The sequence below is a fragment of the Andrena cerasifolii genome, chromosome 12, assembly GCF_050908995.1.
Source record: "Andrena cerasifolii isolate SP2316 chromosome 12, iyAndCera1_principal, whole genome shotgun sequence".
Classification (NCBI taxonomy): Eukaryota; Metazoa; Arthropoda; class Insecta; order Hymenoptera; family Andrenidae; genus Andrena; species Andrena cerasifolii.
In genome coordinates this window covers 1,317,776-1,336,137 of record NC_135129.1, presented here as the reverse complement: position 1 = coordinate 1,336,137, position 18,362 = coordinate 1,317,776, and the positions used below count along the sequence as shown (strand labels likewise).

Genomic DNA, 18,362 nt, shown 5'->3' with positions numbered 1-18,362 from the left:
GACTAGTCTAGAATATATAAGTAAAAGAAAATTATTGGAGGAGGTAAAGCAAGTAAAAGTAGAAAAGACAGTACAGAAGAATATATACAGTCAGCCGCATTAATATTCGGACACAGTGATACTTGGAAATATATTGCTGTGTATCTGTAGTAATTTTGGAAGTAAGGCATTCGTTGCTTTTCTATGATTACAGTAGACTTATTCTAGTTGCTAATAACGTAAGATTTTTTTTATTTAATTTATACACCTTCTTGTTAATCGATGGTAAACGACAGAATGCCTAATTTTGACGTTGCAAAAATATTCGGACATCACGTATGCTTTGCAGTTTGGTCGTCCTGTTAAGCCAGTTAGGTTGCACGGTGGCAATGTTTGTAACACACAGATGTAAGCACTACCTTGTAGACTTAGTTTCATTTCAACATTCATTCACGCCGCACGTATTTTTTGCGAAAATGGTACGTAAAGGTGAAAATACGTCGTTCGATGCACGCAAACTCGTTATTTATAATCGCGAAAAAAGGAAAATCGTATCGGGAAATCGGTACATTACTAAATTTGAGTGAGGGTACTGTAGCAGACATTATACGGAGATATAATCGCGAGGATAGGATTGAATTTGTTACTCAAACAAGTCGTCCAAAGTTACTCGATGTTCGTACCAAACGTAAAATTATTAGAAAAGTGAATAAAGATCCTAAATTAAGTGCGCCAAGGTTGGCGGCAGAATTGTTTCAAGGGACTGGAAAGAAAGTTCATTCTGACACAGTTCGTCGAATGCTCAATGAAAGCGGATACAACGGTAGAGTTCCCCGAAAGAAGCCATACATTAACCATGTGAATCGAAAGAAAAGATTACTCTTCGTCAAAGAATACATTTCTAAAGAAGAAACGTGGTGGAAAAATGTAATTTTTGCAGATGAAAGTAAATTCAATATTTTTGGGTCCGATGACCGAAAACTGCTATGGCGTAAAGCCAATGAAAAGCTTCACACTAAAAATCTCAGACCAACAGTGAAACACGGTGGAGGAAGTGTGATGGTTTGGGGTTGTATTTCGGCTGCTGGAATGGGCGAATTAGTTTTCATTGATGGAATTGTAGATAAAAATAAATATTTAAAGATTCTAAAACAAAACTTACATAAAAGTGCTATTAATATGAACGTTCGTAACAGTTTTAAATTTTATCAGGATCATTACCCCAAACACAAATCACGCATAGTTCAAGAATATTTACTGTATAATTGTCCAAAGGTATTGCACCCACCTCCACAGTCACCAGACTTAAATCCGATCGAAAATTAATGGGATTACTTAGATCGTCGAATCAGAATAACACCCTTAAAATCGAAAGACGAATTAAAATTACGATTAACCGAAGAATGGTCACGTATTCCGTTAGAATACTTAAATGAAATTATTTCTAGTATGCCCAAACGTTTCAACCATATACTTCAACAAAAGTGCAATCCAACAATATATTAAAATTCATGTAATTTACTTAAAGTATATGTATATTGTACATAAAAGCATTGTGGTTTGCAGAGTGTCCGAATATTTTTGCAACGTCAGAATTAGGCATTATTTCGTTTACCATTGATTAACAAAAAACTGTATAAATTAAATAAAAAAATCTTACGTTATTAGCAACTAGAATAACTGTACTAAATCATAAAAAACAACAACGAATCCCTTATTTCCAGAATTACTGCAGATACACAACAATATATTTCCAAGTACCACTGTGTCCGAATATTAATGCGGCTCACTGTAAACATAGTCTCGACTGCAGCCAGCAATGATTAGAACTGTGATGAGTGAGGCCAAAAAAAGTAAGATCTAAGATAATTTCAACTAAGGGAGAGACTAATAAAGAAGAATGAAAGATTAGACCAAAGAACAAGTCAATCAAAACTGATTAAAGCTCTAATGACTGTTGTAATGAATGCTTAGAAGATTACAAATCAACCAGTTCTACAGTGGATTGGATTCGTTGCCTGGAGTGCTTAAAATGGCTTCATGTACCATGTATCCATGGATCCTGCGTTGTGTAACAGGTGTGGATGAGAAAAAAAAGAATAGAAGTAGGGAGAAGAGGCTACAAATAAATAAGTGCATCTCTCCCGAGTCTGAAGTGCATCTCTCCTTCGGGCTTAGAGAGGGATGTACTTCCTCGATGTTTTTTAGAAAGCTTATTGCAATATTAAAATAAAGTTTTTGTGGACTTAATGTTATATTTTCTTAAAGAGATTGAAATAAATAATTAAACTACATTTACCTATATTTTCAGCTGTATTCATTTAAGACTTTATAAGCAATAGAGAAAATGTGGTGTGTCTATCCCGAAATGACCCTACACGTTTTTAGGGGCATGGGAAAGAGTTTCTGTATATTTTCCAATTAATGATTAATTAATTAATTAATTAATTCCAATTAATTATTTTTCAATCCTTGTAGATTTCGGGGTACTAGTGGAAGCTATTTTTATATCGCACACAAAAGCAACATTTGTTTACGTTATTAAGGAATAATATACACTTACTTAATTGTGAAAAATAATTGTGTAAATATGAGCCATATGGGCCAGTTTTTGGTATACACACTTCTTTCGGTTTCAGGAACAAAAGCAGGCTTGTGGAGAGCAACAAATACCAAAAAAAAATTCCCATGAAGCCGTGGACCATCTTACTGTATTCGCAATTTATATTATAGATTGGGGGGAGGGGTGCTGGAATATAATACTTGAAGCCTGGTGTTAAGTTCGTTATGCAGAGAAAAGTACGAGTTCTGAACATTCTTTTGGATGCATCTGTGGAATAAAGGCTTAAGTCAATAGTATCTTAAGGGTATCCTCCCATCGAATCACTCAAAAATAGGTAATTTTTTGGATTTTATTTAAAAAAAAAACTTAGGTACTCTATCCTAAAAATGGCCTATTTTTGAGTGATTCGATGAGAGGGTACTCTTGAGCCAATCCGATGTGGAGAGCAGTGACATGGAAGTAACATCATTGGCTCTATTCTGAAGTCATCAAGAATACGAGTTGAAACGAGTAAATGACTTTGGAGAACGATACTTTCCCCAGTGGAATATCGGACACGTGGGAGCGGGGCTTAACGCTACTCCATCGGTCAGGAGCGAGCCATGGGACAGCGCGAGGAGACGAGTTTTGCATTCTCCCGTGAAACAAGCACCTGTTTCACTTCCGACATGCCCGAAACGAGGTGGAAATCAGGCTAACGGTCCTTTCGCCGAAAGGACACGTTTCTCTTCTGCTCGTTACCTAGATTAAGCGCAGCCAAGGCAAAAGTCGATACGCCATCGACGCACGTGCGCCTAAAATCCATCGCCGGAAGGGCCCTTTCTCTTCTTGGCCATTCATTAAACGCCTCCTCAGATATTCGTCGCGAATCTTCGCTCTCCTCCCTCTCCGCAATATGTTTCTCCTACCAGGGCGGCCTAGAGCCTTTTTAACAGCCCCGGCATCGATAACCCCTGCCCCTTTGTCTTTCGTGTCGTCAGCTTTGTTTTAAGAGATAACTGACCAGGAGGGTGCAGTGGCTGCTTGTAAGCAACAACCGCGATGGTAAAAATATTCTGGCTCCAGGAGCTGCAGGCTGGGGGAGATGGGTAAAGCCGGAGAGCATGGCGCCGGGACGCCTCCCAGAATACTTTGCCAGATCGGGCAAGTTAAAAACACTGTGTGATCTGCGTTGCCGTGATCCAGGGGCTGCAAGTTCGACGACACCGACCCAGTCTAATTCCAGCGATTTTAATTGCATTTCACTGCGACGATCTGACTCACGGGGAAGTCGTGGGGTCTGACAATGTCTGCTAGAGGGACACGTGTTTGGGCGGTGCTTGAATTGGAGCGACTGGGGAACATTTCGGGGTATGTGCTCGGTGGAATATTCTCCTCTGAACCTTGCTAATCGAAAGTAGATGTTTCTTGGAGCAGTAGGGATCTTCTACTATTTATAGGTTTTATCGGTGATTTTCGCTGCGAGAATAATCTGAATGAAATCTAGAGAAATCTCTAAAGAATTAGTTGGCCAACCAGAATATCTGATGCGCGAGTTTGGGAATAGCGATATATCCGGATTCTAATTTCCGCTGGGCCAGGAAATTCGTCCACAGAGAAGTCGGCGGGGTTCGTGGATGAGCCAGGTCGATTATAATGCGATTTTCGTCCACGGCAGGGTGCACTGATGGGCGAGAAGGGAAGACACTGCTAATGAACCCGTTTTCGACACCTATCAGAAGCTTTAGGGTGAAGATTTTGAACACTCTTAACAATCCTTAATCTCTAGCAACATCTGCACCCCATAGACTCCATCTGCTTTTAAATACTTTTGACTGACTATTACCATTAATTCCTCAACAACTCTTAATTCTCTAAAAGTCCTCAACAACACCTGCACCCTAATCCTCTTCCGACTACCACCCACATCGCCAGCTTCTTAGATTCCTCAATCAGCCAACCCCCATGCAATAAGAAAGATTCTCAACAACCCGATATCTCTAACCACCACTCAGGACCCCTCCACCCACGTGTCGCAGATGCGACGAAGCACCTTTGGTCCACCCAGCAACCATGAATCCGCCGTCTGATACCAAGATGAGCGATGTGGATCGGTGTGTCAGTGTTGCAGCTGGCAACCAGGCTGGTTGCCTCGGTTGCCAGTGCCGTATCGGTGGTGTTATCGACTGGTAAAGAGGCGCATGCGTGCCAACCAACCCCATCCTTCCACGGGACGTCGGCGACGACCATCGTCGTCGTCGTTTCCAGGAGACGGTTCAAATAGTCTAAACAAGTGGGCACATACCTGGCCCCCCTGTGTATCCTAGTTGCCATGGCATTACATTAAAACCCACTCCCGAGGCCCTCCCCACATAAAATCACAGGAAAACCCCCGATGCAACCTTTTCTGAAGCTCCTGGTCGCTTGAGGAGTATCTTTACCGAATTCCCACTGCCCGTGAGAAATCAGGGACAGAGGATGGATAGTGATTGATGGTTTTCTCGAAAAGCTCCACTCACGTCCAGCAACGGCAGGTAATTACAGCTTGTACTGCTTTAATCTGTAGCTTGGGTGCTGTCTGGCGAACAGCTGATGCACTGTTGCTAGAAGATATTGATTTCCCATGTATCCCCGTTGTCATGATTGCAACACGAGCCCTCTGCTCCCATGGAAGGCTGTTTCTACCGCTTCGAGTTGATAAATGATCCCAATAAACCGCTACAACATGTTAATTATCGCCCGATCACTCTTGCGCTCGTGTATCTCTATCAAATATTGTCTACGGCGCCTTATCTGCTTCAGATCAAACTGGGCGATAGCGTAATCTTCTTATTCAAATGTACGATTTCGCAGAGACCTAGCGCTGCTCTACTTGTCCACGGCAAACACGGGATTCTGAGGCGGAGAACCGTCCAGGCGAATCAGCGCGTCTCCCCCCTGAGCACTGATTAACATATCACTCAGAGATATTTCTTAGACCGGGGGATCGTGCGTAAAGGTTGGAATCTTCCTGCAGGCTGATAAAAGAGGTACAAACAAATTTATTTACTATCCCACGACACGACACCGAGTTCGCAAACATGCTGGTTTAATCTGGAGCGAAGTGTAAGTCAACAGAGCCTTCAGTCAGCCAAGATCCATGCTACGCTTGTATCAATCTTATCTGCACCGAGGAACAGGAATAGTCCTGTGCTCTCTCGGTCGAGCAACAGCCGACCAGAATCCTCTAGAAAACCAGGGATGGGCAAAATTTTATTCGGCATTCCTTCGTTAACCCGAGTTAACTTTATTTTGTACATGACGAATAATTTGTTTAACTTCTATTCGGTATTCGAAATTTCATTTGAATAACAGTTTGCCCATCTCTGAAGAGAATCCTCGAGAAAATTATGATGGCTTGCCTTAGGGTGGTGCTTATTTTTCAACTATGAAAATATAATCTTACCATCTGAATTTGTTCCTTTTTATAAGAAATAAAATCGAGCAGAATATGAGCACAATTGATCTATATTTAGGGGTAGCTCAATGATGGTAAATTTTCCAATGTGCATGATGATTATATGGAAGGGCATGAAACACTAGAAGTTTTTCAAACGCATTCATTTGTTCATTGATCTTTAGAGGGCCCGGATTTTTTCATTGAAATTGTAAATTTTATTTAAAATTTATGCATATATACCACCAAAATGGCCGGCAAAGTATCCAAATTCTTAGGTGGTCACTATAGTGGCCAGCCCGCCTTTCTAAAGGTTAAGAAAAATAGAAACTGAGAAAAGGTATCTTTGTGCACCATCTGACGAATAATTAAGTGAAACAATTAGTAGATTGTACCCTAACAGCAGGAAACAGACACTGTCTGATGCCTGAGCCTCTGTGAACAGTAAATTTAACAAATCATCAAATGTAAATGCATAAAATAAAATATGGCCATTAACATGTTGAATTATTCATAATTTCTATAATCTTTGAGTCACTTGAGCTACCCCTAAACATAAGAATATATTGTCTAAAGTTTTTATATACTGCTTGTATGTCTAAAGGAACAAATCAGGGTGGTAAGACTTATAAAAAATATTTAATTTTTTTAACTTCTAAGCTCCACCCTAACTTCCATCCTAATATTTGAGGCTATCAGCGCAATAGTGGCGTAACCCACGTTTTTGGGTGAATTGATATTTCAGCCTAAACCACTTCTTATACTGCAAAATTTTACTACAAATTACCCTACAAGAACACACACAAAATGGCAGCAGAAAAACGTGTTTTTGCCCTAAGCATTTTGTTGATTTACGTCGCAAAATACTGGTGTAGCGTGCCTAGCGTTGAACTTCGAGCGGAGCAGAAGACCAGGTAGAGTAATAAAGTTCAACCGAAGGTTTCGCGGCCTTTGGACTTTGCCAGGCGACGAAACCTCCCCTGTCTCAGGACTCGGGGTTTTTACTGATTTTTGCACGCGGTACGCGTTTCCTTCGGATTAGGAAGGAACGCGACCGTTGACGGCATTCGGTTCGAAGCAAGCGTCTTGAGCGATTGTGCTTTTCGTCCGCTCGACAGTTTTTACTCTAGATAAGTTTTTGGTGTTACATCCTTAAATAAAGCATATTCTTTGTTGAGTTTTATTAAGATTGAGTTTTATTTATTATTACCCTCGCGTCTCCCACCTCACTGGCCTATGCAGCAATGGTCATTATTTAATAGACTAATAATATACAGCTTAGCTAATATATGTTGTAAAAAATCATACCTATGTACCTAAAAGTTTTATTAAACGATGCACAATTGACTTTAATAATCCCCGAATTTTGAAATTATTGTACTGCGCCCTAGTCAGACCTCACTTAGAATATGCATCTAAGTGAGCGTTATTTGGTCACCCCGCCAATCAAAATATAAACAACTCATTGAGAGTAGGGATTGCAAACCGGTAAATCGGTAAATCGGTTTGAAGCTTTTTTCACTGATAACGTAGTAGATACCGACGGAATTATGCGCTACATATATGCGCTACATTGCTATACATAACAATTTTTACCGATAATACGCCAAATTTCTCGCGATCTACCGGTAAATATCGAGAAATACATAATTTACCGGTAAATCGATTTACCGGTAAATATCGAGAAATACATAATTTACCGGTAAATCGAGTTACCGGTAAATATCGAGAAATATGTAATTTATCAAATTCCCCGTAAAAATTTGGCGAATTACCGGTAAAAATTGTATGTATAGCAATGTAGCGCATATATATAGCGCATAATTCCGTCGACATCTACTACGTTATCAGTGAAAAAAAACTTCAAACCGATTTACCGATTTACCGGTTTGCAATCCCTAATTGAGAGGGTGCAGCATAGTTTCCTTAGGTTTGCTCCATATAGGCTGGGCCAAAGCATGGCAGTTACTGACCACGACTATATCCCAACCCTTAATCGTTTGAACCTACGATCCCTTGAGTTTAGGAGATCTGAGACCTAACCCAGGCCTACTTGCTTTTCCTTTTTAAGATTATTAACAGCCGTATTAATTGCCTTCAACTCCTTGAATTAATTAACTTCTATGCTCCTGTGAGATCGTTTAGATTCACGCGTACTTTTCTTCTCCAGCAGTATATTTCCTCATTGATCAAGTCGGACCCTGTAAACCGCATTATGTAGTGTAGCTAATACATATTGTGAAAGCATGGACTTATTTGATGTTAACATAAGCAGCTTTAGAAACTCGGTTCATAGTAACTTGCATAATTTGTGATTTGTCCGTCTTAACTGTAATACCAATCATGTACACTAATGGGGAACCTTCCCCTTTTATCAAAAATAAATAAATAAATAAATAAATAAATAAATAAATAAATAAATAAATAAATAAATAAATAAATAAATAAATAAATAAATAAATAAAAAGTAGAAATTGTAAGCAACGACTTTAAAACGTCAATAATTTCATTAGCCGTTATCTGAAAACAAAAGATAGCCTCATTTCTTTTACTACCAAACTTGAACCGACTCACAGTGGTTCCAAATCCCAAAAAGCTAGCCAAAAGTCCAAAAATGAAGTTTCTATATAAGGAACTTTCACTATTGGGTTCGCTAGTGAATCGCTTTGGGAATTTATTTTGGGAGTTTCTATGTAACGAGCGTTATTATTTTGTTGTAAAATTAATGTCGAATGTATCTCTCGCACGCGTCCCATCGAGCGTTCGAAAAAGGCGAAAAATAATATTGTATTTCGCAGTGCACTGTGAGTCGTGTAGTATATCAATTTTAATTTGGTAAAATGGATTTATCTACTGAAGGTATGTACAATTAAAATATGTAAACCAAAGTTTAAAATAGTAACGTACTTGGTAACAAATTAGCAAGAAATTCTTTGAAAATTATTGAAGTCGCGAAAAGGAGAATTACATTCAAACAGAAAAAACAGTTTGTTATTCTTCATTGTTCTGTCACGAGACCTATTAAACGTTATTATATGAACAGTTTACTATAAAACTACGTAAAAATTGGCTGCGGATAGCTGCGGAAAAACAGAGAAAAACATTTTGCGAGTACAACTAACAATTTCTCTGTATACTTGCCCGCCATATTTGAGTCGCCATTTTGCTTTTCAAAATTTTAAGTTTAGAGTTTTGATCAGCGACCTTAAAAATACCCCCAAAAAAAAACATTTTGCGAGTACAACTAACAACTCTTCTTGTATACTTGTCCGCCATATTGGATTCGCCAATTTTTTTACTTTTAAGTTCAGAATCGTAATCAGCGAAAGCAAAAACATAAAAATACCAATTTTCATGCAAATCGAACGAAGTTATGAGTTTCGGCCACGTTTTCGGGATTTGGGACCACTGTGCGACTTCCCAATACATCTTTTCGCCAGCCCCGTAATACAGCGCTGTCCAACTTGCCTCTTGGGAGGCGAAAGCCGTCCCCACCATCGTCCGCCGTTGCCATGGCGCAAAGACGCCGCCGAGTTAAGGGGGGAGCCTGGTGTAGCGGATCGAAGAAATCGATTTTTTTTTTCTTGCATAAATCAATAGTTGAACATCACGACAATATGTTCCCAAAGCCGCAAAACGAAATTCGAAAAATTAAAGCGGATATAGCCGGTTTTGCTACGGAGCGCCAGGCTACCACAAAACTTTAAATGCGTTTTTCTCGAAACGACAGTTTCACACTTTGCGGGCAATATTACTCCAAAAATATTCAACCAATCGACTTGGCCTTTTGCACGGATATTTGTGAACATTTTCTTCACAGAGCTAAGTTATTGGTATAATGATATTGTTTAAATAAATAACTTTTTTTTACACATTTAAGGGGGGAGTCTAGTGTAGGGGGTCGAAGAAATCGATTTTTTTTTTTGCATAAATCAATAGTTGAACATCACGACAATATGTTCCCAAAGCCGCAAAACGAAATTCGAAAAATTAAAGCGGATATAGCCGATTTTGCTACGGAGCGCCAGGCTACCACAAAACTTGAAATGTGTTTTTCTCGAAACGACAGTTTTATACTTTGCGGGCAATGTAACTAAAAAAATATTCAACCAATCGACTTGGCCTTGTGCACGGATATTTGTGCACATTTTCTTCATAGTACTAAGTTATTAGTATAATGATATTGTTTAAATAAATAACTTTTTTTTAGACATTTAAGGCAAAATTTCGTTGGAAACAGTGAACTTTTTATTCAAGAGGCCGCCATTTGTTCATTTTGCATCTTTTAAGTTTCAAATTACTTCATTCTGTGCGTACACTCATAAACTAAAAGAAAATTGTTCGATTTTTGGTTTCAGATGAAACCAAAAGACGCTACGTTGCCCGCAGTGCAATATTTGCGTCGCCAACGGACTGGGCATAACTTTGTTATTTGCCGCTCTTTTTTAATAATTTTTTTTTGTTATATACCTTAACCTGTTAATACAATATCCTGAAAGTTTCAGAAAGATCTATCAAATACTTTCTTTAAAAAAAAATCCCGAAAAATGCCTCGATTTTCATTTAGTTACACCAGGCTCCCCCCTTAAAGCAACAGTGAACATCGATGTCGTGCGTGGCGTCTGAGCTTCCTTCTCTACGCAACTGTCACGGTCTCCTTTTTAGCGTCGCGGGGTTCCCCTGACAACAAGTCACGCTGCTCGAAAGAAAGGTTGGAAGGGGAAGCAGGCGCGCGAGGGGCCCCTACGCTGGACAGCGCTGCCGTTGTTGTATACCAACGTCATTTAAATCTATATAAAGTATTAGTCAGCGCGTTAGTTTTCCAGATAGCAATAGTAAGCATCCTGAAGTCCTTCTTTTATCACCTTATCCGTACCCTATTACTCATCCTTGAACCTCGATCTCTATGCCTCATCCCTTAACGACCGTTAAACTCAGGACAACCCCCACTTTTCAGCTTACCGAAAACCGTACATATATATATATATATTACACGCAATTCTTCCAGCCAGAAGCACTTGAGCACTTCAGTCCGAATAGTCTGGACACGAGAATCTAGTTCTGAATCTATAATCTAGTATTTATCTGTAATCGTCTTAGTTTCCGTTATTTGTATAAAGTTATTTAATAAAATAAAAGTAATACGAAAAATACGGAATACAACACCGTAATATAATCTCCAAGTTCGTAATTAAAAACGCTAATAAATTTCCCACAAAGCCAACTCCCACTCCCAACTCCGCACACCCCCAAAACATCCAAAGATCTTTCCCGAAGAAGCAGCTCAACGATCACCCGGTTGACGTTGCACTCAACTTCCTAATAATAAGTGAATTTGAATCCGTAGCTCGACAGCTTCTATGTAATTCACAGTAGAACCTAATGCTCCCTCTATGCGCATATTCCTGCAAGCCCTCCAAAGACCTGTTCCTCAGTGGAACAGTTCAACGAACACGCTGACCAAGGAACACTTGAAACGTCATCGAATTTCCGGCGGATCAATGGCTGGTTGGAGGGCTTGTTTACAGAGGAAAAGCAATCTGGAGACCCTTTACCCGGTCACGGCGAGCTCGTGATCGAGAAGCGCAACACCGAACAGGCCTTGTCGACCGCGTAAGCATCGGTCGAGAATGTCGAGATGCAGAGCCAGCGGATAATCTTCCGCCCCTCGACGCCGCTCTCCTCCGCGTCGCCGTTCCCCGTGCAGCGGATGAAAAGGGTCGGGCTGTCGCAGCAACTTGTCGCCAAACTGCCGAGCCACGATTTTTGGCAATAGCTCTACAGAGCACATTACTGTATTTCCTTCATCCTCTGCTTCGGCACCCTGCCACGTTGTTCTCGATTCTGCCCTGTGAGTCACTCGTTGCACTTGGTGTAAGTATACTGGTTCGTCGTAAAACTTATATATTGAGTTTCGGTAAGCATTGAGAGTGAATTGGAGGTACCGAGGCACTTGGATTTTTTTAAATTTTCTATTTTGAGGGATACTTGATTCGGTTTGAAGTATGTAATAGGTTTGGTTGAATAATCAGGGGTTTCTAAATGGGCGGATTTTGAGATTTGGCGCATCTAAGCTAACAAGTGTCTGCCACCCTTTTCGTGAAATATCGTAAAATATTTTAATTGAAAAGAGTGGAAACAATTTCGAAATTAATTTAATATCCGCTAATTTAATACTCCACTCCATGAAGAAAAAGGGAATCGTTATTAAAGTTATTTCAGGCCTCTGTGTATAAACACTTTCCAATTTATTTCACTCAAAATTTGACACTCCCTGAAATTCTACACTCTCTCAAATATTTGTTGCTTCTTAAAATGTATCGCCGCTCAAAATTTGCTGCTTCCCAAAATTCTACACTCCCCAAGATTAGCTGCTTTCGAAAGTTTGCTACCCCTCAAAATTATCGCTCCACAAAATTTACCGCTCCCTAAAATTCTACCCTCTCCCAAAAATTTGTGGCTCCCCAAAATTAGCCGCTCCACAAATTTCCGCCCTTCAAAATTATCGTTTCCCCAAATTTAATGCTTTCCAAAATTTATCTTTCCCCAAAATTTGCCGCTTCCAAAAATTTGTCGCCACCCATAATTTTCCGCTACCTAAAATTGAATGCTCACCTTCGTCTCTCCCAAAAATTTGCTGCTCTCCCAAATTTTTATCTGCCCAAAATTTGTCGCTCCCTAAAATTCCCCCTCCCCAAAATTTGCCGTTTCCAAAAATTGGTCGCCACTCAAAATTTGCCGCTACCTAAAATTGAATATTCACCTTCATCTCTCCCAAAAATTTGCTGCTCCCCCAAATTTTTGTCTGCCCAAAATTTATCGCTCCCCAAAATTTGTCGCCACTCATAATTTTCTGCTACCTAAAATTGAATGCTCACCTTCATCTCTCCCAAAAATTTGCTGCTCCCCCAAATTTTTGTCTGCCCAAAATTTATCGCTCCCCAAAATTTGTCGCCACCCAAAATTTGCCGCTACCCAAAATTTAATGCTCGCCTTCGTCTCTCCCAAAAATTTGCTGCTCTCCCAAATTTTTATCTGCCCAAAATTTGTCGCTCCCTAAAATTCCCCCCTCCCCAAAATTTGCCGTTTCCAAAAATTTGCCGCCACCCAAAATTTGCTGCTACCCAAAATTTAATGCTCGCCTTCATCTCTCCCAAAAATTTGCTACTCCCCCAAATTTTTGTCTACCCAAAATTTGTCGCTCCCCGAAATTCCCCGCTCCCCAAAATTCTCCACTCCCCAAAGTTTGCTGCCTCAAAATTTGTCGCTCCCCAAAATTTTCTACCCCTCAAATATGTCGCTCCACATAATTGCCGCTCCCGAAAATTTGCTGCCCCAGGCTGCAATTTGGAATATTATGGAATTAATCAAATTTTTAGAATTCTCTGCCTTTTAGTTGCTAAAAGTATGGAGCACCCAAATTATTTTAAATATATTTCAAGTTTTTAAACTTCTTGGTGTTTGCTTTGAGGTAGTTGAATTTTGTCAACTATTTCGAAGTTGGTGGTAAAAAATCTCTGACCCGTTTTACTTAGCATCCTTCGTACGGGCCACGACGCCACGACCTCAGCCACGCCGACCCTTTCCCATCGAATTATTAGATTCATCCGCGTCGTTTCCCTTCCGACTGGAGGATCCCTTTGACTGTCCTATTTGTTTAACGAGACGAGCTTCTGCGCTTGAAATTCGCTCGCAAAAAGTATCTCCCGTCAAGGGCTTTAATTGGTCGCTCGATCATGCTCGATCGCCCTCTCGAGGTGGTGCTTGGACAAAAAGTAATTAGCGAAAAAACTCGACAAACATCGCGCAAAACTCTGCCTCGCAGCCTCCAACAATCACCTTTTTATCATAAATTTCAATGTGTACCTTTAACCTTGGACACCTTTAAAAAAAAAACTAACAATTTCCACAAACGAGGAATAATATGAACAGTGATTATTTCAAATACATATCTTCTCAGAAATCTTAATTCTTTCTCGAAGAAACAATTCTTAAGAGTTGCAGAAATAAATACAACTTTGCAAAGAACATTTCAAAGCCCCAAATAAACAAACTCCGTCCATCCCGATCATTTCCACCCTCTGTAATCGTTTGAAAAACATTTCCCTCTGCGTTCCCTAGACCTACTTGTCTCTCGAAACTGTCTAGTTAAAACGGGTTATCATATCCATCGTGATGAGCGTTACAAGGCATCGCCTACAAGCTATAATTAAATTAACGTTAAGAAACAAGCAGCGCGCCAGGGTAGACGTATCTCGAACACGTGTCGGAGTATCGTTTCGCCCCTCGAGTTTCAAGAAAGCCAACTCCAGTGAAATAAATAACGAGACGCAGCCTTCTATCGTGCCTAATCTAATCGCGACATCAGTATCGCGTTCAACGTGAAACACTTCGCAGCCAACGCGATAATTATGTACCGGCGAGCCGCGTGCCACTGGTCCCTGCTCAATATCCCATCGAAACGTTTCCCCAGAACCACTAAATTAATATTGATAAAACGATAATCCAGCTGTCTACCGAGGTTATTAATTAACATTACCTGGAATTTCGAAAATTCTCCAGTGGCAAGCTTGCCCACGTTACGACACCAATCATCCGCTCGATTACATTCTCAACGATACTCTGTTTTTAGAAAAATCTCATTAAGGGATAATGCCACTTTAGCGCCCGGAAAAACAGGCCGACTTTCAAAATTTGTTACGCGAGTACAGTGAATACAAAATCTATTTGCAGGCCTTTATTGTAGATACTTTGAAGTAAGATCAGATTTTTTTTTAAATATTAGCGGCGTCATAGGTCAACCAGGGAAGCTTCTTCATTACCGTAGCCGGAAAAATTTCTCCCCCAATTTTTTACTTGGAACAAAAAGCAAACATTTTTTAAGTGTATATAAGGTCAGCTCGGAAAGTACATACGGAATTGAAAATATACCGTTTTTTTGTGAGAATGGTGATTGATCGAAAAGTTTAATTTTTAGGCAAAAAATTGTTTATAACAAGAAAAGTTTACAACGAAATGCAAAATCCGTACGTACTTCCCAAGCTGATCTTATATAGAACTCGGAAACTTTTGCTTTTGTGGGTCACGTACAGATCCAATCAAATATTTCCCAATTTCCTTCGCAGTTCCTTCAAAAAGGGAGTAACGAAGTACCGAAGTTGAATAAGAGTATTCATCTTAAAGGTCCGTTTTGCGCTGCACATTGTCGCAGCGAGCGGCCGCAGATATTTTATCGCCGCGATGGTACGATAAAACCCGATGTTCGGCGTGTGTTGCTCGGATTCCAGCAATTTCTACCGCGAGAAATCACTTTCGTCTGGAAATGGGCGAGCTGTTGGTATCGAGCCTCGATTATAATCGCCACGTGCGCCCATAGTAACGGCATTCCTGGGTGCCGTTCCCTCGCGAAAGCAGCTTGTTACGATGCTCGTCGGCGGTCTAGCCTCTCCGAGCCGATATTTCGAACGCGACACCCGCCGCATTTCGGCGGAGGGACACGAGCGGCAGACGCGCGTCCCGTTTTCACAGCTGGGATCGCCAGTGTCGGAGTGACGATCGTTTGTTTTCGATAAACAGCCCCCACGTGTCGCGGGGAAACATAGGATCCATCTCGTCAACAGTAGCTTTTACCGTATAACATATCTCAGAATATTTTGGGGTATTCGAAGCGAGCCCCGAACTGCGCACGATGCGAGGTAACAAGTGGGGACCACCACTTTTGAAGCAGCTCTGAGCGTAATTTCACTTGGATAATTAACGAGGAATAGTTTTACATTCGATAGGAGTGAAAGTTTGGGTGTAAGAGAATCTAAAGCACATAATCTTACGTTGCAACTGAGAAATAATTTTTAGAATTTTTAAAAATAATTTTTAGAACTTTTAGAAATAATTTTCAGAATTTTCGGAAACTTTTAGAATTTTTTTAAATAATTTTCAGAATTTTCGGAAATAATTTTTAGAACTTTTAGAAATAATTTTCGGAAATAACTTTTAGAATTTTTAGACTTTTTAGAAATAATTTTTAGAATTTTTATAAATTATTTTTAGAATTATTAGAAATAACTTTTAGAATTTCCAGATTTTTTGGAAATAATTTTTAGAATTATTAGAAATAACTATTAGAATTTTTAGACTTTTTAGAAATAATATTCAGAATTTTCGGAAATAATTTTTAGAACATTTAGAAATAATTTTCAGAATTTTCGGAAATAACTTTTAGAATTTTTAGACTTTTTAGAAATAATTTTTAGAATTATTAGAAATAACTTTTAGAATTTTCAGAATTTTTGGAAATAATTTTTAGAATTATTAGAAATAACTATTAGAATTTTTAGACTTTTTAGAAATAATGTTCAGAATTTTCGGAAATAATTTTTAGAATTTTTAGAAATAATTTTTAGATTAGAAATAACTTTTAGAATTTTTAGACTTTTTAGAAATAATTTCCAGAATTTTCTGAAATAATTTTTTGAATTTTTAGAAATAATTTTTAGAATTATTAGAAATAACTTTTAGAATTTTTATAAATAATTTTTAGAATTTTTAGATAAGTCAATTTTCACCCATCAAATTTTCCAAAGATCTGGATTTTTCTTCCCACTCTCAGTTGTACAAATGAAACCCTTACACCAGCCTTACACCAGTTACACCAGGCTTTAAATTCATTCGAATTTTCCGCGAGCTTTATTAGCTGCGTAATATGGTGGATTTTAATGAATCTGTATTACCGAAGCAATCACCCAAGATAAATATTTGCTAGAGTATATTTGCCTAACGTCCAAGAATTCTGCTTCAAAGATGTGGACTCAACGCCCAAAGGCATCGCGGGATGTTTGCACAGACACACGATCTGTTAAGTCAAAGGTGGTGGCATGAGACGGGATCAAAGTTAACGTTTAACGCGTTATCTGTCGATAAGGGCGTTGCAGAAAAAGGGGAAAAAAGTAGAATGCCTAGGCCTCGACTTTTAACCCTGCGCCAGCGCGTGTGTACATACGTCGTTCTTTGACAGTTTAGTTGCGCGCAAGTGATTATTGGAAATCCATTACTTCGGAATGAAAGGTGCTCCGCGCTCGATCCCCGATAACGGCGGCTCCGATACAATCCTTATTTTCCACGAAACCGCAGCGGAACTTCGTGTCTTAAATTAAATAAATGGAAAAACAACCAACGTATTTCGACGGAAATTGCGTTCAAATACCACGTGCAAGATTTCACTCTGCATACTCGTTGAAAACTTATTTCTTTCAAGAAAATATAAGAAGAAACGTTGCTCAAAAAATAGATGTCATGAACGAAGACACATCAGAGTACACCATTCTAAATATTTTAAATGAATTACAATATTCTAATATTGTACTCCACGTGCATTTTTTATTCCGCACCAAAGGGACCACGTCCCGTCAGCATAATAAAAATAACAGTAATTGTTTGCTTTCCGTCACAAGTGAAATACAACATCCTGAATGCAGCGTCAGCAAAACGTAATTAAACTGACCGTCCGTCAATGCAGCAGCAGGGGTAAGACGCGCTCGTTACATTTATGAGGACAATTAAGGGCGGGCTGGAACGTCCGAGCAATTAGCGCGACACGTTTACGCGTATGCAGATGCACCGAGTTGGCACGGGGTGCAAGGAGCGAAACGGAGAAAATCGAGCACTCGCCATCTACCCTTCCATAGAATTGCGTCGATGGTGATGAATGCGCAGAATTTCGGAACCACCAACAAACTGGTTATCAGAACTCGGGGAACTAAATAGAAAGGGGAAATAGTTATCTTATCGTACTACAAGATCTACGGTACTAGATTTGGGACTACGTATACCTGTATCAAGTTAGGTCTGGGTTACGTTTGGCTCAGTTATGAAAAATCCAGAATCCCGAGAAGGCACTCGAACTTTTGTTACACGCGTAATTCGTTGCCCGCAGTTTAAGATATATAATATTAGTGGTTTACCAAAACTTGCTCCCAGCTTCCCACGAGTTCCATCGCCCAGTTAAGTTTGCGTTTATAGTTGCCAAACACCCCCTCTGTATATGCAAGCAACGCAGCGCCGCGTACGTGCACGGAGCCGAGGAACCCGTGGCGTTTATAGAACAGCTGAATATTTATAAAGCGTGGCAATGACTCCGGCCCGAATGCTAAATGCGTCCAGAGTGCATATGCGAAGATGCCCCAATCCCAAGTGAAACGTCGCACGTAATATTTGAACAGAAAGCCGCCAAACAATTCAAATCCGAAGCAGTCGTCCTGTACAGTAAGAGCCAGAAAAAAAAGTTCAAACCGTGAATTAGATTGTGTGCCATCAGAAACAATTACACCTTCAAATTTATCGCTAGGATACGCCAGTGGTACCAACGTAATACTCAAAATCCTCGTCGCTCGTGCGGACGTAGAAATACGG

The 18,362-nt window shown here is 39.7% G+C and overlaps 1 protein-coding gene across 1 annotated transcript in view; it reads right to left on the bottom strand.

Annotated features, from left to right (window-relative positions):
* Window positions 1–18,362, bottom strand: part of Arl4 (ADP ribosylation factor-like 4) — a 71,377-nt gene that overhangs the window by 52,225 nt on the left and 790 nt on the right. The window lies entirely within an intron of this gene.